Source organism: Anarhichas minor, unplaced genomic scaffold (genome assembly GCF_050575085.1).
Source record: "Anarhichas minor isolate MPS153535 unplaced genomic scaffold, ASM5057508v1 ptg000136l, whole genome shotgun sequence".
Lineage (NCBI taxonomy): Eukaryota > Metazoa > Chordata > Actinopteri > Perciformes > Anarhichadidae > Anarhichas > Anarhichas minor.
This window is the reverse complement of record NW_027466582.1, coordinates 13,383,094-13,408,388: the sequence shown is the minus strand read 5'-3', so window position 1 is coordinate 13,408,388 and position 25,295 is coordinate 13,383,094. Positions and strand designations below refer to the sequence as shown.

The window sequence follows — 25,295 nt, the reverse complement described above, 5'->3', positions numbered from 1 at the left end:
TTCACAATCTACTGCTGTATGATCTGAAAAGAACTGAACTCCAGTGTAGCTCTGAAATCAGGATGCGTATCGTATACAGCACATAGTCATGATGACACAGCACGAGAAGGCTTAGTGTAAACAAACAAGGGCTACTCTCAAGAATGCACAGATTAACTGAGAAGTGACAGTACTGCACAGTAGAAGGCAGGAATTCCTCCTTTTCCCTTATTCCCATTAAAACACAGACGTTTATTAACTACCAGTTGCATATATGTGTTCAACAATGAAGTGCCGATGGTCATTTAATGCAATAAAGTCCAGACAACTTATAAAGGGTGCGCCAATAAATCAAGCGTGTTTAATTTTTTACTTCCTGAGAACTTGCACACACCACAATCAGAGAAAAGTCTGAATTGTATCAAAACTTCACTTTCTGAGAGTTATGCTCTGGGGCAACACTTTGATACTGGGGCAACAAAAAGGAGTTGTTGCTCATGCACCAACGCTTCTGCTGGTGTTTTGGACCTCAAATCTTTTTCCAGTCCAGTAAAAGAACAGCCCTGGTTCTGCCCCTAGATCTACCCTTACCTGAGGTCAGTGATTTTGTCTTGAAGGGGCATTTTTATTAGATGGAATTAGGGAATTGAAAGTCAAATGTTCAACCACTAGCAGACCCACGGAAAGACAAGACTTTGTATTGTATAATATTATATATATCTTTTGGTGAACAGTAAACTACATCATCTTGTCAGAATCCACTACCGTATTTTTTTTTCTTTTTAAACCAAAACTGACATTATCAAACCTTGTCAAATACATAATTTTTAAGAGGTGTACCGACACAGCTGAACTCTAAAACTAAAATGAATTTAAAAAGATGTAAATATTATAATTTCTGGATTACCTCATCTCTCATGTTTGAAAATTCAATCATTATGTTGAAATAAAGAATAAAAGCACCACTAACAATCTCAGTCTGGGCTTCTTTGTATTATTACACTGAATTATCTAGAATGTAATCACACAGACATGGCTTGAAAAAGAGGAAATTAACCGATGACGAAATCTGTGGACTGGCTTCGGTTTCTGGTCGACATTAGATCTACTGATTGTGGGACACGAATTAGAAAACTTGGACTGTAACATAACTCCATATAAAGCGACCTGTACATCTGACCCACTTGGCATAGAGATTAACATCATCTATAGATCTGACACTGCTCACTTGGTTGTGTTTGCCTTTTGACTCTCACTCTCAAACAATGGACAATGGAACTCTTCAGCATTCACACAAATTGAATTGCAAAAACTTTAGACTACAGAAAGTAACCCACGACAGGGTGTCCTCATATGTGAAAATACACAATATGGAGGCAAAAGCAAGGAAATTAAAAACTTAAACTGCGTGGAATTAATGTAAAATGCAAAGAAAACAATGAGGTAACAAAGTAAAGTTCAGGATCCGAAAATAGGTTGTGTAAAGACAAAACAGCTTCTGATAAACTCTTCTTCTTTCTTACAGGTGCTAAGTACTTGATTGTGAGCATTTCCATTGCCTCTAACTGCTCTCAACATGGCAGCGACTGAGCTGGCGGTGCTAACAGTGCAAACGACAGCAAAAGGAAATCATGAAGGGGGGGACCACTGTTGCCAACTATTTTTCCGGGGAAGTTGCTAGAGGCAGGTCGATTAGTTGCTAAAAGTTGCTAAATGACGTTGTGACATCATTACGTGATGACGTCGTTACGTAATAACGTAAAACGGCGTCATTACGTGATGACGTCATTGCGTAATTACGTAGACTACACAATTTTAGGCTGTACAATTTTGACTGAGACATACTGCTGCTGCTGCAGTCAGCCAACAATGATTTGCTGCGTGTCAGTGTCGGGCTGTCGGCTGACTCGGCTCGGCTCACTCGGCTGCTGCCCCCTCCTGTGCACGAGCTGAGCACATGCTGTTGACGTCACCCACAATGCACTTTTGCAGCCAGGCACGTGTGTTGTGGGTGTGGCTGTGTGTGTGACGGAAAAAATCTTTTTTGTGTCATTTAGAGGGAAAATGCCTGCGTGCATTTTAGCATTTGAGTCACTTTAAAAAAGTTGCTAAAAGTGCCAAATATATTTTCATAAGTTGCTAAATTTGTTGCTAGGTGCTGTTAGCCTGAAAAGTTGCTGAATCTAGCAACTAAGTTGCTAAGTTGGCAACAGTGGGGGGGACTGTCGGGTGGGCACTACGCCTATGCAAGAAGCTTGGAAAATATCACACACAGAGGGAGAGTGACTTCATTCTCTGCTCAGGTAGACATCCCCCCCCCCCCCCCCCACTATATCTTTCTAGAGGCCCCTGAAAGAAGATACATAATCCACAAATAGTGCAAAGACTATTAACTAAATAATAATTTACTTTAAATAAAAAAGTGAAACCATTTTTCCAACTGAAACTATGGGCCTCATTCTTTAAAGTTAACCAGTAAGATCGCAACAGTGTATGACTACGTTGTTGGAAATTAAACGTGTTCGACTTATCGCATGATGTGCTGATGTCTGCCAGCAAATTAAACTTTGGGATTTTCTCCCTTGGTTTGGCTGTAAACCTTTTCTGGCTTGATCTAAAGTAAGTATACTGTGGGTGCGACTGAACTTACACGAAGTTCCCATGGGTGTCTCTTGCGCACTTTCGGCCGTTGTGTGTCAAACTGTTAATCAGCATCAATGTGTTGATGGCTGATACATGTTATTGCACTGTCACTGTGACTTAACATCTGATAAGATCTGCACACTTCCCACTGTCCAGCTAGCGTGTTATGTTGCAGCATTGTTAGCAAAACGGTGAGAATGTTGACCATTTCCCTAGAATGGTTTCCTCAAATACATTTAGTCATGAAGTCCACAGTCACAGACACTTTAAGCCACTTTTAAGTACCACAAATGTTTGATGCCACAATATGTGTGACATTATGGCTTGTTTCATCAAATGGTGATTTTATTTTGTCAATAACTGCGGTTTAATTAAATAATCTAACGTAGATGTGCATCTGTACATTCTGACGCAGCGATACAAAGACATCTGTTTAGGTTGGCTAATGTTGCAAGAGATTTTATGGTGGGATAGTAAATAGAAAAATTAACAATTAACAATACCAAATATTAGATGTTTAAGACTTTCTATCATGATTTGACCCTTGACCCCTGTCTGCATCTTTAGTTTCCTTTTTTTAAAAATGGTCGAATACCAAAACAGCGGCAAATCTAGAAATCCAAGCCTTCATTTAAGCAACATTATTCCTAAAGTTCATTTAGGAAGTGGTATCCAGACTCATAAAGCTGATTTGTTCGTGTGTGCTATTTATTGGACCCTGTGTGCACTACAACAACGGCAATATTATAACAGCAGATAACATTTACAGTAAGGTTTGTTCAGTTCACATAGTCTCCCCGCAGATGGATGATGAATCTCAAGTCAAACCACTTTGTCACCACTTGAAGAACTTGTTAAAACTGTGTTAAACTAAAATAAATATATTAAAAATGTTTAATGTTTAATGTTTGTCTATGAAACGTAAATGTTCAAATACCAAGATATTTTTACTCTGAAACCCTGTCAATACTATATACAATCAGAGTTGTAATATACAAACTACTGTCCACAATATCTCCGGCTCTAGAGAATAGCAAATATGAAGTCTTGTTTGCGTTCCCTCTACTATACCATGTATTCATAATTAATGTATTACTTTGTGCTACAAACACAAATGTTATTGTGATACGGTTACTGTTTTTTTTGTGATACAAAGAAAAGAGTTCTGCTAATTGTGTTTTTCTCTTGTCTGTTTTATTTAGATAAACATGTTGCTCATGGGTAAGGACCTATGCTTCTACCATTGTTATTTTTTGCAACTACTTATCTACTTGTGTTACAATAACTATTAAAGTGAAACTAACCTTTATGTTATTGTAAATGTGATATCATTCATCTATCATAATACTAATACAAACACTACTACAATAACTTTTTCTCCTCTCACAATATTATGTTCTGCTGCTGAATCTTCTCTCCATACATCAGGTTCTTTGGCAAGGCCCAAGATCAGCAAGATCAGCAGGATCAGCAGGAACAGCTGGCCAAACGTTCATTTGATGCCGACCCTCAGGATGGTAACCCTAGTTTCAACTAGACTGAGAGGGCCACTCCAAAGCCATGTATTGGATCAAAGGCATGCTGCCTGCTCTTCAACATAAGAAAGAAAAGTATCTATCAACTGCGGCAACCATTTGAAAATATACATGCTTTGACGTCATCGATAAGTGAATTCTGAATTCACTTTGAAGAATGACAGTTGTTCTGAATAAATTTGCATTTAAAAATTAAAAATGATAAACTGTTTATTTATTTTAAAGAATGATCCATTTTAAGGAAGTGAAGGGAGGAAGGGGCCTTGGGTTAAATTAATTTGGTTTTGAGGTTTGAGATTAGGTCAACTATGTATCTCTCCTCAATTATATGAGTCTGTTTGCTCTTCATGTGAAAAAAAACTTAAAGCTAGGGTAGGTAATTCTATTTTGTAAAAAATGTTTTGGTATATATATTTGTCTTAATTCTCTTTACATCCAAACAGCAACCAATATACCAAATGTTCTGATAAAACAGAAGAAAATAGAAATTAATGTTTTCACACCGAACGCGACGCAAAGTTTCGCGCCACGAGATTACATAGAAAGTCAATGGACAGATGGGAATCAACATGAGTAGACGTGTAATTGCGCCGGGCGCCACAGATGACCCGAATGAGGCAAATTTTGCATGTTGTTGTGTTGCGAAAGCCAATCGGCTATGGAGGAAAAAAATATTATATGTACGTGCATAATTCACATGGTATAAACAATAATGACACTGCCGTATTTACGCTTATATGACGTTATTTTGAGGGTTGATTGAGCAGCTAGAATGTTGGCAAAGCTAAGCAACAATTGATCCGAGCTACATTGAGAAAACAAGTATTTTAAAAGTTATTTGCTTGTCGTCTTGCGGAGAGAACTAACAAAACATGAATTCAGACTTTTTACAAATCTGCATCTTTATTATTTCGGCATCGTTTTTATCCCTTTATTGCAATTAAATCCCAGCTAAATTGTTTATTTTGGGATCATACAGCTGTAGTAAACCAGCCAAAGTGTGGCTTGCTAGATACAGTGAATACATCTCCATGAAAATCACAGAGCGCCTCCGGATGATGTTATGAATCCAGACAAGACATCTAAATCAAGTCAGTTTGGGTTCATTTTCATATCTACTGGTTTAGAAATAGTCCGTTCTTTCTTTGTGTACATATATGTATATTGTCTGGATGTGTTTGGAAAGCCCTTCGACAAGCAGGATGAGATGTGCTCTCTGTTTGGTGTGGAATAAACCAAGTCGACCTAGGGTTTTTGAACAAAAAAAGTCACTATTTTTTTAGGAAAATGTGACCTGGTTTCAACTTAACATTAGATCAATTGTTGCAGATCTGTTGATAGCTTCCTCAGAACATATGCTGTTAAAATGCTGATGTTCATCCGATAAATGCTGATGTTGAAATGAAAAGGTAATCCTTTATAAATCCCATAGCGGGGTCGTTTGCAGGATTACAGCAGCAGAGTGGATAGTGCAAACGAACAAATAAGAGACATAAGTAGAAAAACAAGATGAACAAAACAAAAAAGTATAATAAATAAGTAAGCACATGTTAGAGGTATAATAAATAAGTAAAAAAACGTAATAAAACAACAACTAAAATATGATATGATGTATGTGTCACGGGATTTCACGGATAGGACCCAAACGCAAGACCACAGGAGACAGAGTATGGTAAAACAGGTTTTATTGTGAAGGTGTGTGAAGGTGTGGAGCCCGAGGTCCGACACCAGAGAGTAGGCAGATCGACGGTGTGAGTCCCGTGGCTCGACACCGGAGGGCTGGTAGCTCGATGGTGTGATGTCCCGTGGCTCGACACCAGAGAGTAGGCAGATCGACGGTGTGAGTCCCGTGGCTCGACACCGGAGGGCTGGTAGCTCGATGGTGTGATGTCCCGTGGCTCGACACCGGAGGGCTGGTAGCTTGACGGCGAGATGTCCCGTGGCTCGACACTGGAGAGCTGGCAGCTTGACGGCGTGTGTAGTCCGCTAACACAACGGAGGGCAGAGCGGCGGTGAGTAGTCCGTAAACACAGAGGGCACGGGGGATTCCCGGACCGACGGACACCGGAGGCAAGCGCTCGAGGGAGAAGATGCAACGGGGTTGAATCGGGTGAAAGACGGTACGACCTGACAACCCCAGACTGCAGGACCAGAGTTTATATATTGCCAGGGGTATCGTTATTGGGACCTGAGTCTGGTGTGTCAGGCTGCAGGAGGTGATCAGCTGGAGTGGCTGCAGCTGTGTGGCCATGGGAGGTGTAGGGTCTGACAGGGATCCTGACAGTATGGGCTAACTCAACAAAGAAAACACCTTACTAGAAGTTGGCAGTTGGTCAATTAGGGTAAGTCAACCAACTCCTTGACTCGGAATTTCAAAAAGTAAAAATTATAGAAGTATATGAATGTCATCCTGTAAGAGTGCTTGTCCTCAAATCAATTCCACTGGAAGCCTTAAAATCCCTGTTTTAAATGTTATATCCTGCTTTCCTTGAAACATGTCTCATTTTTCAGTTCCAGTATTTTGTTGAAACAGTCACTCAAGTATGACTGCATTAATCCAGGTGTGTATGCATTTTTGTGTGTGTGTGTATGTGTGTGTTATGTGGCACTCGTCTGTCTCCAGCGAGGGTGTGCGAGGGGATTGAGTTAGAGGAAGGATAGCTTTCAAGTAGGGATTAGGCTAAAGCTGGGTCTCTCAGGGTCATTATTCAATAGCCACTGAGTGGCATCAGCACCCTTAAAACCCAGCAGACAGCAGTCAGAGAGCGGCAGCGGTCAGTTACAAGCGTACTCACCAGTTTTCTGAGAAATGCTAAATTTACTTTGGCATGCGGAACTCAAAGTGGCTAGCAAGCTTACGCTGGTTTGTCTTTTTGAATCCTGTATCAAAACCAATTCATACTGCAGGATTAAGTTTAAGGGTCTGCGGAGGTACTGCAGGGGGTCCGCGGAATTTTTGGTTGATTAGACAATTTTTTAAATTTATTTATTTTGTATTTATTTTTTCTAAACATGAATCTGTCCATTATTTTAATAGTTCAGTATTGTATGCATGATAACAGGTGTGTTTATGCATGGCAGTGATACGGCCCCCCTACTCACTGTACCTTGCACATGTTTGAAATAAAAACATAAATATATGAACCTGTGTATTATTTGAATAGCTTAGTATTGAATGCACAATAAATAGGTATTCATGCCACTAGGCCCAGTTTATTGTAAAACACAATTTTATACAATATAGTCGGGGGTCCCTGCTTTATCTCTATCAGTTTGGGGGTCCTTGGCCTGAAAAATGTTGAAGACCCCTGGCCTAAACCATTACCAATAATATATTGATTTCCGTATTCCATATTTTGTGCCTGCACCTGGCGCAATGTTAAAACAATGGCTGATTCTACATTTGAGAAGCGATCAGTTCATCCTTTTTTTAAAGTTTTGACGTTTGGATTTAACGCTCTGGAGTTAATGGAAATCTTTGAATCAAATGAAACAATTGTACGCAGCCACCACTGAACTCTAATTCTACAAATAGTTTGATACTTATACTAGCCTGATCTTTATCTGCAGCTGTGCAGTAATAGCAGGTTTAGATGACAACTGTATTGCTTTGCGATGCCATTCACAGGGGGTTCGGACAGAAAGCAGAAGCCTAGAGGCTGCATCAGTCTCAAAATGCAACCGTTTAGGGGGAGAGGGCCTGCAAACTTTGAAGGAGCCTGCATCTACGTTTTCACACACAGTTGGGTGAGGAGTGGATCCACTGAGCTCAAACAGCACTCATGGACTCATCATGACACATTCTGTTAGAAAAAACAAGAGTGCACCATTGACTCCAGACCAGGTTGTTGTTGATCAATGGCGCAATCGCTTTCTGTTGCCTAAAGATACCAGTGCTGCAGCAATGCAACTGACCACACCTCATTTTAAGACCAACACGGCCATGGGTGCACAGATGGCACAAGTACAATTGCTACTTACACAACGTGGGCATAAGGCGTGAAAATGACCACTGCGTCGGTCTAAATTAGCATGAGTTACTCTGCTCTATGCGCCGCTTTGCGCTCGATGTAAGATAGGGCCTTTGAAAGCAAATATTGTGACACAACATATCTAGAAAAGCACACATGAAGTTAATAACAATTTATTACACTGACAGACAGACATACAGTGAGTTTACCATAAAGCAGGAAGACAGAGCTGTATGTTCAATAACAGCACATTAGGGCATTTGTTATTAATTAGACCTGAGGGCTCATTTTAACCGCTGTGTGCGCACTAAACGGGGCCTGAAAGAGGTGTATGCCGCATTCCCGCAAATTTGGTTGGGATCTCAAATTAACGGGTCACACTACAATAACTAACATCCAATTGTTTTTTGGGCACCAGCACATACCTGTCCACTTCACTGCATGCTGTAACTTTGCCTCAAGTCTTTCACAGTTTACAAAACTTTGGATTTAGGGTGTAGGGAAACTGAAGCTGAAGAAAAAGAACACTTAAAACTGTGTTAAACTAAAATAAATATATTAAAAACATTATGAAAATAGGAGGCCCTGTGTGGAATGATTTCAGTTTTGTGGGTAAGATAACAAATCAGCATTTCACCACTGCATTACAAAATGAGACCGCGTCTGGTTTACCTTTCTTGATTGCCAAATACTGGACAAACGATGAGTAATGGAAATCATCCATTGCTATAAAAGAGTCATGGATGAACTGTACCAACACAGATATTCACACTTCACTGCCAACTTAAGCTCTCTTTGACAGCATCCTCTTGACTTTTGAATCAAAACAAAGGTAAGGACTAAATATGTATTCTGCATTTACTAACATGAGCAAGACAGTTGTTACACATCTGCGGAAACTGTGTGTTTCAAAGCTTGTGTGATGACCTTTCTTTTTAAGGTTTAATTTCTTTTAAGTTATTAACTTTGGCCTTTGTGGTATGTTTTGTACTTGTTTTTCAAGATGAAGTGCATCGCGCTCTTCCTCGTGTTGTCGCTGGTCGTCCTCATGGCTGAACCCGGAGAAGGTTATGGTAACCACATTAACGGAGGACATGTTCACAACCGTAAGCAATCACAATTTTAATTTTTTTATTTTTCACATTTTTGACATGTTGTACCAGAAATTGCACTTGTGTAATTACTCATCATATCAAGTTTGGCTCTTTTCGTTAAAAATGTCAATACTATATCCAATCAGAGTTGCAATATGCAAACTACTGTCCACAATATCTCCGGCTCTAGAGAATAGCAAATATGAAGTCTTGTTTGCATTCACGACTAATTTCAAATTAAAAAGAGCATCTAGACATTTCTCAAAGGTTTGTTATATGATTTCAGTGGCTGAGTGTGCAGTGTTTGCAAAGCAATAAAGACGTGTATCATTCGCATAGAGATGGGCATTACAATTTGTTATGAAGCAGGATGACAAAGCTGCGTGTTCAGTAACAGCACATTTTAAATCTCAATTGAATGTATAATTATCTGGATACATGGTTTTAAAAATAATGTGCATTACTTACGAGAAATGAGCACAATGAATGTCTATAACCCTCTCCTATACTGTGTGTTCATAATTAATTTATTACTTGGTGCTACAAACACAAATGTTATTGTGATACGGTTACTGTTTTTTTGTGATACAAAGAAAAGAGTTCTGCTAATTGTGTTTTTCTCTTGTCTGTTTTATTTAGTACGCGATTTTTCTAATGGGTAAGGACCTATTCTTCTACCATTGTTATTTTTTGCAACTACTTATCTACTTGTGTTACAATAACTATTAAAGTGAAACTAACCTTTATGTTATTGTAAATGTGATATCATTCATCTATCATAATACTACACAAACACTACTACAATAACTTTTTCTCCTCTCACAATATTATGTTCTGCTGCTGAATCTTCTCTCCATACATCAGGGTAATTGGCAACTCCCAAGATCAGCAGGATCAGCTGGCCAAACAGCTGGTTCATTTGATGCCGGCCCTCAGGATGATGCCCCTCAGGATGATAATCCTAGTTTCAACTAGACTGAGGGCCACTCCAAAGCCATGTATTGGATCAAAGGCATGCTCTTCAACATCAACTGCGGCAACCATTTGAAAATATACATGCTTTGACGTCATCGATAAGTGAATTCTGAATTCACTTTGAAGAATGACAGTTGTTCTGAATAAATTTGCATTTAAAAATTAAAAATGATAAATGTTTTTATTTATTTTAATAAAGAATGATCCATTTTAAGGAAGTGAAGGGAGGAAGGGGCCTTGGGTTAAATTAATTTGGTTTTGAGGTTTGAGATTAGGTCAACTATGTATCTCTCCTCAATTATATGAGTCTGTTTGCTCTTCATGTGAAAAAAAAACTTAAAGCTAGGGTAGGTAATTCTATTTTGTAAAAAATGTTTTGGTTATATTTGTCTAAATTCTCTTTACATCCCAACAGCAACCAATATACCAAGTGCTTGACAAAACAGAAGAAAATAGAAATTCATGTTTTCACACCGAACACAACGCAAATTTTCGCGCCACGAGATTACATAGAAAGTCAATGGACAGATGGGAATCAACGTGAGTAGACGTGTAATTGCGCCGGGCAATTTTTAGGGTTGATTGAGCAGCTACAATGTTGGCAAAGCTAAGCAACAATTGATCCGAGCTACATTGAGAAAACAAGTATTTTAAAAGTGATTTGCTTGTCGTCTTGCGGAGAGAACTAACAAAACATGAATTCAGACTTTTTACATCTCCATCTGTAATGAAAGGAAGAAAGCATGGGCGTGTGTGTGTATATAATGAATAATGCATTGTTATGGAGTAGTTATCGCTGAGATAATAACAGCAATAACTTTGACAAACAAACTTTCTTTTGGGGGACAGAGGCAGAGGCAGGCAGTCCACTTCGGCATACATACCGTCCCACACATGTCATTTCTATGTCTACCCAGCCACTATATGTCCACACGTATGTATGACATCCACACATAAGGGCTCTGGTAAACACAGCGAACCTCAAAGACGACAGCCAAACAGTTCACATGAAAGTCGTACCACAGCTGCATGGGAGGAAATAAGTCCTCTAGAGATGACAATAGACATAGCGTTTTTAAAATGGAGGATGTGACATCAAGTCAGTAGCTTCAATTCTAAAGTTTACAAACTCAACAGGGACATGCATGATTATTCAGACAATAGCAGTGTATTTATAAATATAGGAACTACAGTATTTATGCAATTCTGTCCGCACGCTAATAACCAGCTACCTTAGGTTTTTGCTGTTGTTTGGTCTCTTTTCCAAAAGGGCAAACATATTTAGCCATATATGTGTGAGAAGAATTGTATATTTAAAATATCCAACACAGATGAGGAGAAGAATACCAATAACAGTGGCTTTGAGTGTTTGTTTGGATGATTTGATACTTTTGTCACTATTAAAAATGGGTTCATGGAATCTCTTCTAATCATGAACATGAATCCAGTACGCAAATATCTCCAAAAAAGCTGATTCTTGTGTGGTGCGACTGTGGCTAAGCGGATAGCAGGGCCGTCTTTCAATCAGAGTGGTTCAATCCCTGGCTCTGCTAGTTGCGTGTCGATGTGTCCTTGAGCAAGACACTTAACCCCAAAATTGATCCCGTAGTTGTGCCTACGGTGTAGAAATGTGATAGACTCTGAATTGTAAATCGCTTTGGATAAAAGCATCTGCTAAATGACTGTAATGTAATGATTCTGATTAAAATAAAAATGAGATTATAGTTTAAAATATATTTTCATAATTTTGCCAAGCTGTGGTTTTGAAATTATGTCATCTGGTGAAACATGAACCTCACTACATCTTAAACAGAAAAATCCACCCATACCAGAGAATTGTTGGTATTACAGAAAAGAGGTGAACAGAAGTATAAAAGCAGGAAGGAATGAGTGAGTCTATTTCAGCTGATGCTGTGAATTTGCGTCCCTCTGAAACTTCAGTGCTACAGTAAGACCTGACTATGTCTCTGAGACAGCAGAGCGGGGCTTACACCAGGATCAGACACTAACCCTCAGCTCGTGGCTATTTATTGTCTGGTGGTTTGTCTGGATCATCCCGAGATGCTGGCTTTCTTGGCATTCCACATCACGTTACGTCCTCAGACATCTCCCCATCTCTACTGTCACACAAATGGAGCCAGTTTGGAGAGCTGTCACTTGCTAGGAAATCCACAGAGGTACATTTCACACACATGATTTCATCCCTGGTCACGTGGAGAGAGTTTTTACTTGAAAATGTCTCCATTAAACAAAATCAATATGCTGTATTTGGTTAGTTCAAATGGTCAGGAGAAAGGTCTCACCTTACACAAGGGCTCTTTAGTTCAATTAGGGCCTGCTGATTGTTTTTTATTATGGCTGAGGCTACTTGATGCCTTATACCAGTACTGCTTTGTGCAGGATTATTTTCATTTCACGTCTATTTGGTGGAATATGCAAATGGTGAGGCCTGATGTTATGTTTTATGGTACACTTTTAATTACAGCCCCAGTGATCAAAAGTGGAACGTGGAAATTCGATGAAAGTAGACAAGATCATTAGATCATTAAAGGTTTTTACATTTGCTGTTTTAAACATTTAATGTACAAAAGTTCTTTGCTTGAAGAGTACCAGGCTGATTAGAATGAATAGATATTTATTAAAGAAAAATCAGCTGCGGCAGAGACAAACACTGCAAAAACTCCAACTGAAGATGTTTCGGCCCCTGTTTTATTTACGCGTGACCCCCATAAAGTGCAGGACAAAAGCAATTAACAAAACCCAATGGATTATCACTCGGACTATGGGGATGCACTAAAGTGTCACGGTTCCACCCTGAGCCCTGTGTGACAGCTTTCCATAGAAGGAGTTGCAACGTCGTCAGCGGACTCCTGCTGAGAGCACACCTGTGGAGAATCCTCATTAGTAGCCTATGTAGGTTGTGAGCTGCTGCCAGAACGTCGTAGTTCATTGTCTGCGTAGTATGTATATATGCTAAATTCCTTGGGTTAGACCAGAAGTCTTCAACAGGGGGTCCACGGAGGTACTGCAGGGGGACCGCGACATTTTGGGTTGATTAGACCAGTGTTTTTCAACCTTTTCTGAGCCGCGGCACATTTTTTACATTAAAAAGATCCCGCGGCACACCAACAACCAAAAACGTTACAAAATGACACCTTTTAGCATAATACAGCATATATGTCATGGGTGTCAAACTCAATCACAGAGAGGCCCAAAATAAGAAATTGTGACTACGTTTAGGGCCAAATATAGTCACCATTTAATAAACAGGATAGAAGGGATATTGGACAAAGTGCAAAAATAATACATGTTTAGGTAGGCTGCATTATTGTATGCATACCAGAGCCAGATGTTTGGCATCTTTTCTTGGCTGCTAGTTCATTAATATCAGGGGTTAGGTTCTGTGGAAACCCTCACGATGGAGTGAAAGTGCATCAGTGAGACGACTCCTGTGTGGGTTTGTGTTCATCTTCATCACAGAGAACAGCTGCTCATACACACACATATGTGCTTCCAAACATGCAGAGCATTTGAGCTGCATGTAGGCGGAGTTAAGACATCGTTTCGGGGGTGAAGCTTGGAAACTGTGCAGCGCCCTCAGAGTCACACTTTGTCTTCAGTGTCATTACACTGGAGGTCTATCAGCTCCACAGGTGCTCTTTCCACATGAATTGCAAACGGATTGCTGAGCAGTTCAAATTTTAATTTCTGAGCTGCAAAGTCGGCAAATCGCCGGGTGAACTCTGCGCCAAGTGCGCCCAGTTATCAGCAAAATGCGCAGTCGGGAAGAGCGGTGGAGACCTTTACTGCATCACACATGTCTGTGATCACACGTCCCTGAAGCTGCAGGTTTAGCGCATTGAGATGCTTCGTTATGTCGCACATATAAAGCCAGCTCACATCACCACTTTTCGTCCCGGAGCTCTGTGGTGTGGCGGGCCAGTTATGATAAACATATGATATTTTCTGGCGGGCCGTCGTACCGAGGGCCGGATATATGCTGACAATTTAATGACAAGTCTCTAAATGTGTTGATCCTTACGAGGCTTTTCATCTGGGTTATTTTGCCCAGTTCAGAGTCTGCATTTTTCCTTTTCAAATATTTCTCCATCGCTGCTCGTCTCGTCCCGCTCGTCATTTCATTCTACTGTCCTAAATGAACACGTCATTACTGCGCTACCTACTGCCACCCACTGGCATGGAAGAGTATTTATTACTTAGCCAGCCACTATATTGCAGCTCAGACGCTCAACAATGGCAAAGTATTTGCAACAACTAAATAATATTTTTTTGGACTCATTAAGTGAAATTGGACATTTTCCCACGGCACACCTGACGATCTCTCGCAGCACACTGGTGTGCCGCGCACAGCGGTTGAAAATCACTGGATTAGACAATAAAGAAAATATATAAATAAAATAAAAAGTTGGTTTCCCCCCCCCCCCAAACATGAATCTGTCCATTATTTTAATAGTTCAGTATTGTATGCAAGATAACAGGTATCTTTATGCATGGCAGTGGCACTAATAGGCCATCACTCATTTTTCGTTTCCAGATTTATGTTTAAAATGAAAACATCAATCTGAATAGCTTGTATGCATGATTATCATGCAATTGACAGACAATGTTGATGTTGGCATTGGTATCAGTTGACACGGTATGTGTATAAATGGCAGTGCCACAGCCACCCTACTCACTGTACCTTGCACATGTTTAAAATAAAAACATGAATATATGAACCTGTGTATTATTTGAATGCACAATAAAGAGGTATGTTTATACATGGCACTAGGCCCAGTTTAATATAAAACACTATTTGATACAATATATATAGTCGGGGTTCCCTGCTCCATCTCTCTATCAGTTTGGGGGTCCTTGGCCTGAAACACGTTGACGACCCCTGCGTTAGACCATCAGTCCTAGTTTTGAGTTTTGTATGAATTCAGCCTCTCTTTTGTTTGAGTTTTGCAACTTCTGTTACTTGATTCCTCAGTTTCTTTTGTTCTGAATTTTTGAATTCCTTAGTAAACTATTTCTACTTCTTATCGTTTGTGTCTGAGTCTGCATCTGGGTCCCTCCAACTACCACATGTCACTAAAGTAGCATAGGTTTTAATGAAAAAGGGCCAGAAAGAATTTAGTTACAACCATTTCCCATTTTTCCCCATCTGTTCTTCTCACTGTTGGTTCCTCTAAGTGGCATGACAAGACGAAACAGAGCATGGGGAAGTGATAAGATAATAATCAAGCTGTTAACACTGATACGGCGAGTAGTCATTGCGCCATTCGGATTAAATACACCACACACTCATACATGTGAATGCACACACCACCTTACGGGAAGAAAAGAAAAGTACTAGATGTGGGGCAACAGGCCTCAATTGCTCACACTAACATTAGAGAGGATTAAAAGAACCATTACTTATTTCAGTTTATCACACAGTTGTTTGGGAAGTAGTATTCTGACAATCATGGAGGATTAAATTGGGATCAACACTTCACCAAACACCCTTAATACTATTCCTCTTTATGTTGATTTCTAAGGTGTCATTACAGCATTGCAGGCTAAAGGAGAATCACATAGCACAAGTAAGCTAAAATACAACAATATCTATGGTACCCTTCAATGACTTTGCAGACATTGACCTTTTCTCCACACAAACGCTTTTGGTGATGTAAAAAAAGAGATTATCAACCCTATCTCACTCCCAACTCATCAGATCTCACATCACAAATGATCTGTTTCTTTACTGTTATAGAGATAGAACAACAAATAGGGCGTCTTCTCTGAAACAGACTCAAGAGGTAACAAAACTGACTGATAGAACACATCTACCAACAATGCTCCTGCACCTCAAAACACCAAAATGGCTGCATTTGACAGACTGCCCTTCTTGCCACTCCAGACAGTCAAACCAGCACTATTAAGATGGTTGTATGCTTTGATATAATCACTCCAACATATTGAACCCTGAAAAAGAGCATTAAATGATTCTGTACAGTTGGCACTTTGTCTTTTTCCACCCCAACTTTTAGAGAGGAATTGTATAGTGCAGAATATTATATATTTTAATATATTTATAATTAATTATCCACTGCTCCGAGTCTGAAATCAAATGTCATATATGGCAAAAGGTTTTTTTTCTGAGAAAAGTGTGACAATATGACAATACAAGTGTAATGACAATATTTAACATTGATTATCAGCATTATAATTTACTATGATTAGTTAATTACATTTTTCATTGAAAACCAAGTTAAAGCAGCACAAAGATGCATAACAACCAGGCAGCAATATGAGCTCCTCACCAGGTTTACCAAACTGATCAAACAAGCTCAAACCAGTAGACAAGCTGATCTTGAAATCCGAAAATGCATGTTCCAATATTTCTGCGTATTGTTATAAAATAAAGTGTGTCTGAGAAATGCTAAATTTACTTTGGCATGCGGAACTCAAAGTGGCTAGCAAGCTACGTTAGTTTGTCTTTTTGAATCCTGTATCAAAACCAATTCATACTGCAGGATTAAGTTGAAGGGTCCGCGGAGGTACTGCAGGGGGTCCGCGGAATTTTTGGTTGATTCGACAATTTTTTTTATTTATTTATTTTGTATTTATTTTTTCCAAACATGAATCTGTCCATTATTTTAATAGTTCAGTATTGTATGCATGATAACAGGTGTATTTATGCATGGCAGTGGCACTAATAGGCCATCACTCATTTTCATTTCCACATTTATGTTTAAAATGAAAACATCAATCTGAATAGCTTGTGTGCATGATTATCATGCAATTGACAGACAATGTTGATATTGGCATTGGTATCAGCTGACAAGGTATGTTTATAAATGGCAGTGATACGGCCCCCCTACTCACTGTACCTTGCACATGTTTGAAATAAAAACATGAAAATATGAACCTGTGTATTATTTGAATAGCTTAGTATTGAATGCACAATAAAGAGGTATTCATGGCACTAGGCCCAGTTTATTGTAAAACACAATTTTATACAATATAGTCTACATTTGAGAAGCGATCAGTTTTCTGCATTTGTTTTTGAAAGACTAGACATTTTGGAAATTATTTCATCCTTTTTCAAAAGTTTTGACATTTGGACTTAACGCTCTGGAGTTAATGGAAATCTTTGAATCAAACGAAACAATTCTACGCAGCCACCACTGAACTCTAATTCTACAAATAGTTTGATACTTATACTAGCCTGATCTTTATCTGCAGCTGTGCAGTAATAGCAGGTTTAGATGACAACTGTATTGCTTTCCGATGCCATTCACAGGGGGTTCAGACAGAAAGCAGAAGCCTAGAGGCTGCATCAGTCTCAAAATGCAACCGTTTAGGGGGAGAGGGCCTGCAAACTTTGAAGGAGCCTGCATCTACGTTTTCACACACAGTTGGATGAGGAGTGGATCCACTGAGCTCAAACAGCACTCATGGACTCATCGTGACACATTCTGTTAGAAAAAACAAGAGTGCACCATTGACTCCAGACCAGGTTTTTGTTGATCAATGGCGCAATCGCTTTCTGTTCCTAAAGATACCAGTGCTGCAGCAATGCAACTGACCACACCTCATTTTAAGACCAACACGGCCATGGGTGCACAGATGGCACAAGTACATTTGCTACTTACACAACGTGGGCGTAAGGCGTGAAAATGACCACTGCGTCGGTCTAAATTAGCATGAGTTACTCTGCTCTATGCGCCGCTTTGCGCTCGATGTAAGACAGGGCCTTTGAAAGCAAATATTGTGACACAACATATCTAGAAAAGCACACATGAAGTTAATAACAATTTATTACACTGACAGACAGACATACAGTGAGTTTACCATAAAGCAGGAAGACAGAGCTGTATGTTCAATAACAGCACATTAGGGCATTTGTTATTAATTAGACCTGAGGGCTCATTTTAACCGCTGTGTGCGCACTAAACGGGGCCTGAAAGAGGTGTATGCCGCATTCCCGCAAATTTGGTTGGGATCTCAAATTAACGGGTCACACTACAATAACTAACATCCAATTGTTTTTTGGGCACCAGCACATACCTGTCCACTTCACTGCATGCTGTATCTTTGCCTCAAGTCTTTCACAGTTTACAAAACTTTGGATTTAGGGTGTAGGGAAACTGAAGCTGAAGAAAAAGAACACTTAAAACTGTGTTAAACTAAAATAAATATATTAAAAACATTATGAAAATATGAGGCCCTGTGTGGAATGATTTCAGTTTTGTGGGTAAGATAACAAATCAGCATTTCACCACTGCATTACAAAATAGATTGAGACCGCATCTGGTTTACCTTTCTTGATTGCCAAATACTGGGAAAACGATGAGTAATGGAAATCATCCATTGCTATAAAAGAGTCATGGATGAACTGTACCAACACAGATATTCACACTTCACTGCCAACTTAAGCTCTCTTTGACAGCATCCTCTTGACTTTTGAATCAAAACAAAGGTAAGGACTAAATATGTATTCTGCATTTACTAACATGAGCAAGACAGTTGTTACACATCTGCGGAAACTGTGTGTTTCAAAGCTTGTGTGATGACCTTTCTTTTTAAGGTTTAATTTCTTTTAAGTTATTAACTTTGGCCTTTGTGGTATGTTTTGTACTTGTTTTTCAAGATGAAGTGCATCGCGCTCTTCCTCGTGTTGTCGCTGGTCGTCCTCATGGCTGAACCCGGAGAAGGTTATGGTAACCACATTAACGGAGGACATGTTCACAACCGTAAGCAATCACAATTTTAATTTTTTTATTTTTCACATTTTTGACATGTCGTACCAGAAATTGCACTCATCATATCAAGTTTGGCTCTTTTCGTTAAATATGTCAATACTATATCCAATCAGAGTTGTAATATGCAAACTACTGTCCACAATATCTCCGGCTCTAGAGAATAGCAAATATGAAGTCTTGTTTGCATTCACGACTAATTTCAAATTAAAAAGAGCATCTAGAAATTTCTCAAAGGTTTGTTATATGATTTCAGTGGCTGAGTGTGCAGTGTTTGCAAAGCAATAAAGACGTGTATCATTCGCATAGAGATGGGCATTACAATTTGTTATGAAGCAGGATGACAAAGCTTAAAAAGCTAAAAATTAAAAATGATAAATGTTTTTATTTATTTTAAAGCGATCCATTTTAAGGAAGTGATGGGAGGAAGGGGCCTTGGGTTAAATTAATTTGGATTTGAGGTTTGAGATTAGGTCAACTATGTATCTCTCCTCAATTATATGAGTCTGTTTGCTCTTCATGTGAAAAAAAAACTTAAAGCTAGGGTAGGTAATTCTATTTTGTAAAAAATGTTTTGGTTATATTTGTCTAAATTCTCTTTACATCCAAACAGCAACCAATATACCAAGTGCTTTGACAAAACAGAAGAAAATAGAAATTTATGTTTTCACACCGAACACAACGCAAAGTTTCGCGCCACGAGATTACATAGAAAGTCAATGGACAGATGGGAATCAACATGAGTAGACGCGTAATTGCGCCGGGTGCCACAGATGACCCGAATGAGGCAAATTTTGCATGTTGTTGTGTTGCGAAAGCCAATCGGCTATGGAGGAAAAAAATATTATATGTACGTGCATAATTCACATGGTATGAACAATAATGACACTGCCGTATTTATGCCTATATGACGTTATTTTGAGGGTTGATTGAGCAGCTACAATGTTGGCAAAGCTAAGCAACAATTGATCCAAGCTACATTGAGAAAACAAGTATTTTAAAAGTTATTTGCTTGTCGTCTTGCGGAGAGAACTAACAAAACATGAATTCAGACTTTTTACAAATCTGCATCATCGTTTTTATCCCTTTATTGCAATTAAATCCCAGCTAAATTGTTTATTTTGGGTTGATACAGCTGTCGTAAACCAGCCGAAGTGTGGTTTGCTAGATACAGTGAATAAAGCTCCATGAAATTCACAGAGCGCCTCCGGATGATGTTATGGACCCAGACAAGACGGCTATAGATTCCCGGGATATTTGGGACTTCCACAATATGTACAATACAGCAATAGTGGGTATTTGTTCCATGGTTGATGGCGGAAATAAATGGCTTTGTTGATAACGGTTTCCATGGAGATAAGCCACTCCTTCGCTTCGGTGCGTCTATCGCGAATGAAGCAAATGATGCAAATAAACACTAATGACTCCCGCAATCAAACTCCCGCGAGTAACAATACGCGAAGATTCACATCGCGTTTGGTGTCAACGCAACATAAAGCTGGGGAGAATAAATAAATGTTCTTAATTAATGTGATGATTTATAGCAGCTTCGCCTTCAAACAGAATAACTTGAAATATTTAATGAATTGGACAGTACCTCAACATACTAGTTGAATTTCAATATCTAAAAATACAATTTAAGATGTACAGCTGAAACACATTATTAGCTAAATTATTAAAGAGGTGAACATATAATGAGAAAAAAATGTGACATTTTCTGTTTGACACTTCCAGTTTGACACTTCCAGTGAGCTTCCTGTATTGCAAAACACTACACAAATAATGAGTAAGGGAATTTATCGCTCGCTATAAAAAGATACGTCTCTACCAACCCACATAGATTTGCACCACCTGTGTATCTCACACTGCTCTATTAGCCTCTTTTGATAACAGCTTTTACCCTCAGTCTGTGGAAAGAAGTGAGTATCTCATCTTTATTTATTTATCCTGACAATTATTTCACTCTTTGTAAAATCCATGAGAAAGGCAGGCTGAACATTTGTGATTTGTTTGGTTCTTGCTTTTTAGGATGAAGGGCATCACGCTCTTCCTTGTGTTGTCGCTGGTCGTCCTCATGGCTGAACCCGGGGAGTGTTTTTTTCACCACATTTTCAATGGACTTGTTGAGGGTAAGCAATCACAATTTCTTTTTCTTTTTTTTCACATTTTTGACATGTCGTACCAGAAATTGCACATGTGTAATTACTCATCATATCAAGTTTGGCTCTTTTCGTTAAATATAGAAAATAACCTAATCAAAAGATGTCACCAATACCAAGCACCAATGTAGGAGATAAACAATGTGCAAGTGTCCAATGAGTTAATGAAAGCTCATGATGCCATATTTTGTGATGAATTACTTACTAAACAGTCCTACTAAGAAAAATGTGAATAATATTATTTTCTCTTGTCTGTTTTATTTAGTCGGCAAGACCATCCATGGGTAAGGACTTGTATAATTTAACAACCGCTCTTGTTGCATTAGTTGTTACTTTGTTGAGCTGAACTCTCTCAATCCTCTCTCCACCCATCAGACTCATTACCGGAGGACGACGTGAGGCGTTGGCAGAGCAGCAAGAGCTGGAACGTGCATTTGACCGAGAGCGAGCTTTTAACTGAGTCTATGACGGTCCATCTGAAAGAGCAACTCTGAAACTTTGTCTGAAAAGAAATGCTTCTTGCTCTTCATCGTAAAAAAATATTGAATAGACTCACTGGGCTAAAATATTTTTTACATTTATTTTAAATAATGTCATTTGAATTAAATCCTCAAACTGTAATTCGCCAAAATATTTCTCACTTGTATTATTTAAATGAAAGAATCTGAATAAATTCAAATGGAAATTATGTTACATGTTTGTGTATTACTGCCTTAACAGTCATGACATCTCAACACAATTACCTTACAGAGATTTGGGTAGACAGGGGACAAATTAAAGACAAAACCTAGTTTAGTAATACTAAAATATAAAAAAAGTAAATCAAAATATTAGTAAAAAGGCATACATGAGGACCATTCCCTTCTAATTAATTATAATAACAATATTCTAACGTACACTGGCCTCAAGGCTGTCTCATTTGACAACAATGAAACACAAGGAAACAAGCTGATAGCGTGGGATTCACACATTCAGCGCAGATTAACGATAAGTAACATTGTTCCATAGTTTTCTTGGGAAACAGAAAGTGCAAACAGTACTTCTTACATGGTGTGTAATGTAGGGCTTATACATCTTGTTCATTGTGTGCTTCTAATGTTGTATCACCATGTAAACAACTTTCAACTGCATTTGTAAGAAACTACAAATTGAACTTGAGCTGGAGTAGTTAGTATAATATTTTGTAGGTCATGTATGTCATGGATAAGAGCCTCAGCCTACAAGCAGTTGTATCAGCCATACTTGAATGTTCTTGTTAATCAGTGTGCCATATCAGCATTGAAGATAAACGTGATTATGACAATGCGTCAAAATGTACCTTTGGATCTGTAGTTTTATTCCATCCATAAAGGCAAGGTGCATAGCAACATGTTGAAAAAAAAAATATATATACATATATATATATATATCTATATACATATATACATATATATATACATATATACATACATATATATATACATACATATTCATATATATATATATATATATATCTCATGCATAATCAGATTGTAACTATCTATGAGAGCACATACAAGAAGGCTGCCATCCTTATGAAAACACCCACATCTTAGTTGAAATCACTAACCCTTCCAAACTTTCACCAATCTTGTTTATCAGCAATAAACTTAACAAAGTCTGCGAAGAAGGCAATGGGTGCAAACCAATCAGAGGGCGGGTCTTAGCAGATTGCTTGAAAAACAAGCTGCGCAACTGCATATGGCTGTGAAAGAGGTGATTTGGCACGCAGATGAGAGGCCACTTCAACATTTCAAAAACACTCTCTTGTACACTCGTAGCTAGAGTGCCATTAGTTAAGTTATCAAGTGCCATTGGTGGCCTAAGATGGCCTCCTGCTGCTGCTCTATAGTAAAAGCAGATTCAGTTTGTAATAATAAATCACTGAGTTTCTAATGGATTCTATCTGAAAGACACATCCAATGAGGGAAATACATATTTTCCTTGACTTGAACAAGGACGTCATGTATCTGATCAATGTAACACGATCACCAAAGAACCAATGATATAAACATTACAAATACATATGGCTTTGTCAAAGAGCAACAACGATTATGGCTTTAAGGGTCAGAACCTGGGACAACAGAACCACCAATGCATCGTTTTTACTTATTCAATCACCAATAGACAGATGCACACCAATACATTTCATGGGTCAAAACCACACAAAAAAACAGCTGGTGTCTGCTGGCGTTTTGGACCTCAAATCTTTTTCCAGTCCAGTAAAAGAACAGCCCTGGTTCTGCCCCTAGATCTACCCTGACCTGAGGTCAGTGATTTTGTCTTGAAGGGGCATTTTTATTAGATGGAATTAGGGAATTGAAAGTCAAATGTTCAACCACTAGCAGACCCACGGAAAGACAAGAGTTTGTATTGTATATAATATTATATATATATTTTGGTGAACAGTAAACTACATCATCTTGTCAGAATCCACTACCGTATTTTTTTTCTTTTTAAACCAAAACTGACATTATCAAACCTTGTCAAATACATAATTTTTAAGAGGTGTACCGACACAGCTGAACTCTAAAACTAAAATGAATTTAAAAAGATGTAAATATTATAATTTCTGGATTACCTCATCTCTCATGTTTGAAAATTCAATCATTATGTTTAAATAAAGAATAAAAGCACCACTAACAATCTCAGTCTGGGCTTCTTTGTATTATTACACTGAATTATCTAGAATGTAATCACACAGACATGGCTTGAAAAAGAGGAAATTAACCGATGACGAAATCTGTGGACTGGCTTCGGTTTCTGGTCGAGATTAGATCTACTGATTGTGGGACACGAATTAGAAAACTTGGACTGTAACATAACTCCATATAAAGCGACCTGTACATCTGACCCACTTGGCATAGAGATTAACATCATCTATAGATCTCACACTGCTCACTTGGTTGTGTTTGCCTTTTGACTCTCACTCTCAAACAATGGACAATGGAACTCTTCAGCATTCACACAAATTGAATTGCAACAACTTTAGACTACAGAAAGTAACCCAAGACAGGGTGTCCTCATATGTGAAAATACACAATATGGAGGCAAAAGCAAGGAAATTAAAAACTTAAACTGCGTGGAATTAATGTAAAATGCAAAGAAAACAATGAGGTAACAAAGTAAAGTTCAGGATCCGAAAATAGGTTGTGTAAAGACAAAACAGCTTCTGATAAACTCTTCTTCTTTCTTACAGGTGCTAAGTACTTGATTGTGAGCATTTCCATTGCCTCTAACTGCTCTCAACATGGCAGCAACTGAGCTGGCGGTGCTAACAGTGCAAACGACAGCAAAAGGAAATCATGAAGGGGGGGCTGTAGGGTGGGCACTACGCCTATGCGAGAAGCTTGGAAAATATCACACACAGAGGGAGAGTGACTTCATTCGCTACTCAGGTAGACATCCCCCCCCCCCCCCCCCCCCCACTATATCTTTCTAGAGGCCCCTGAAAGAAGATACATAATCCACAAATAGTGCAAAGACTATTAACTAAATAATAATTTACTTTAAATAAAAAAGTGAAACCATTTTTCCAACTGAAACTATGGGCCTCATTCTTTAAAGTTAACCAGTAAGATCGCAACAGTGTATGACTACGTTGTTGGAAATTAAACGTGTTCGACTTATCGCATGATGTGCTGATGTCTGCCAGCAAATTAAACTTTGGGATTTTCTCCCTTGGTTTGGCTGTAAACTTGTTCTGGCTTGATCTAAAGTAAGTATACTGTGGGTGCGACTGAACTTACACGAAGTTCCCATGGGTGTCTCTTGCGCACTTTCGGCCGTTGTGTGTCAAACTGTTAATCAGCATCAATGTGTTGATGGCTGATACATGTTATTGCACTGTCACTGTGACTTAACATCTGATAAGATCTGCACACTTCCCACTGTCCAGCTAGCGTGTTATGTTGCAGCATTGTTAGCAAAACGGTGAGAATGTTGACCATTTCCCTAGAATGGTTTCCTCAAATGCCTTAGTCATACTGGTTTCACAATATTTTGTTTATTTGAAAAAAAGCTGCATTTCTTCCTTTTCTAAAAACATTGACACAACCGGCTGCTATTGCCAAAATGCTCCACTGGAAGGTTGAGGACGTCTTCTGTTCCTCCAGCATGTTAATGGTTAACTTTGTCACCACTTGAAGAACTTGTTAAATAAGAAACGGAA

At 38.8% G+C, this 25,295-nt stretch overlaps 1 protein-coding gene and 2 long non-coding RNA genes across 3 annotated transcripts in view; 1 reads left to right on the top strand and 2 right to left on the bottom strand.

The window, feature by feature from the left end:
* Positions 1–13,659, bottom strand: part of LOC142942111 (uncharacterized) — a 29,563-nt gene extending 15,904 nt beyond the window's left edge. The window contains exon 1 of the long non-coding RNA XR_012951561.1: positions 13,205–13,659. This is a non-coding gene — a long non-coding RNA (uncharacterized LOC142942111). The remainder of the gene's footprint in view (positions 1–13,204) is intronic.
* Positions 1–25,295, bottom strand: part of LOC142942102 (exostosin-1) — a 341,430-nt gene that overhangs the window by 213,345 nt on the left and 102,790 nt on the right. The window lies entirely within an intron of this gene.
* LOC142942109 (uncharacterized) lies at positions 9,094–10,201 on the top strand. Its single transcript, XR_012951559.1, has 3 exons — positions 9,094–9,234; positions 9,862–9,880; positions 10,087–10,201. It is a non-coding gene; the product is annotated as an uncharacterized LOC142942109 (long non-coding RNA).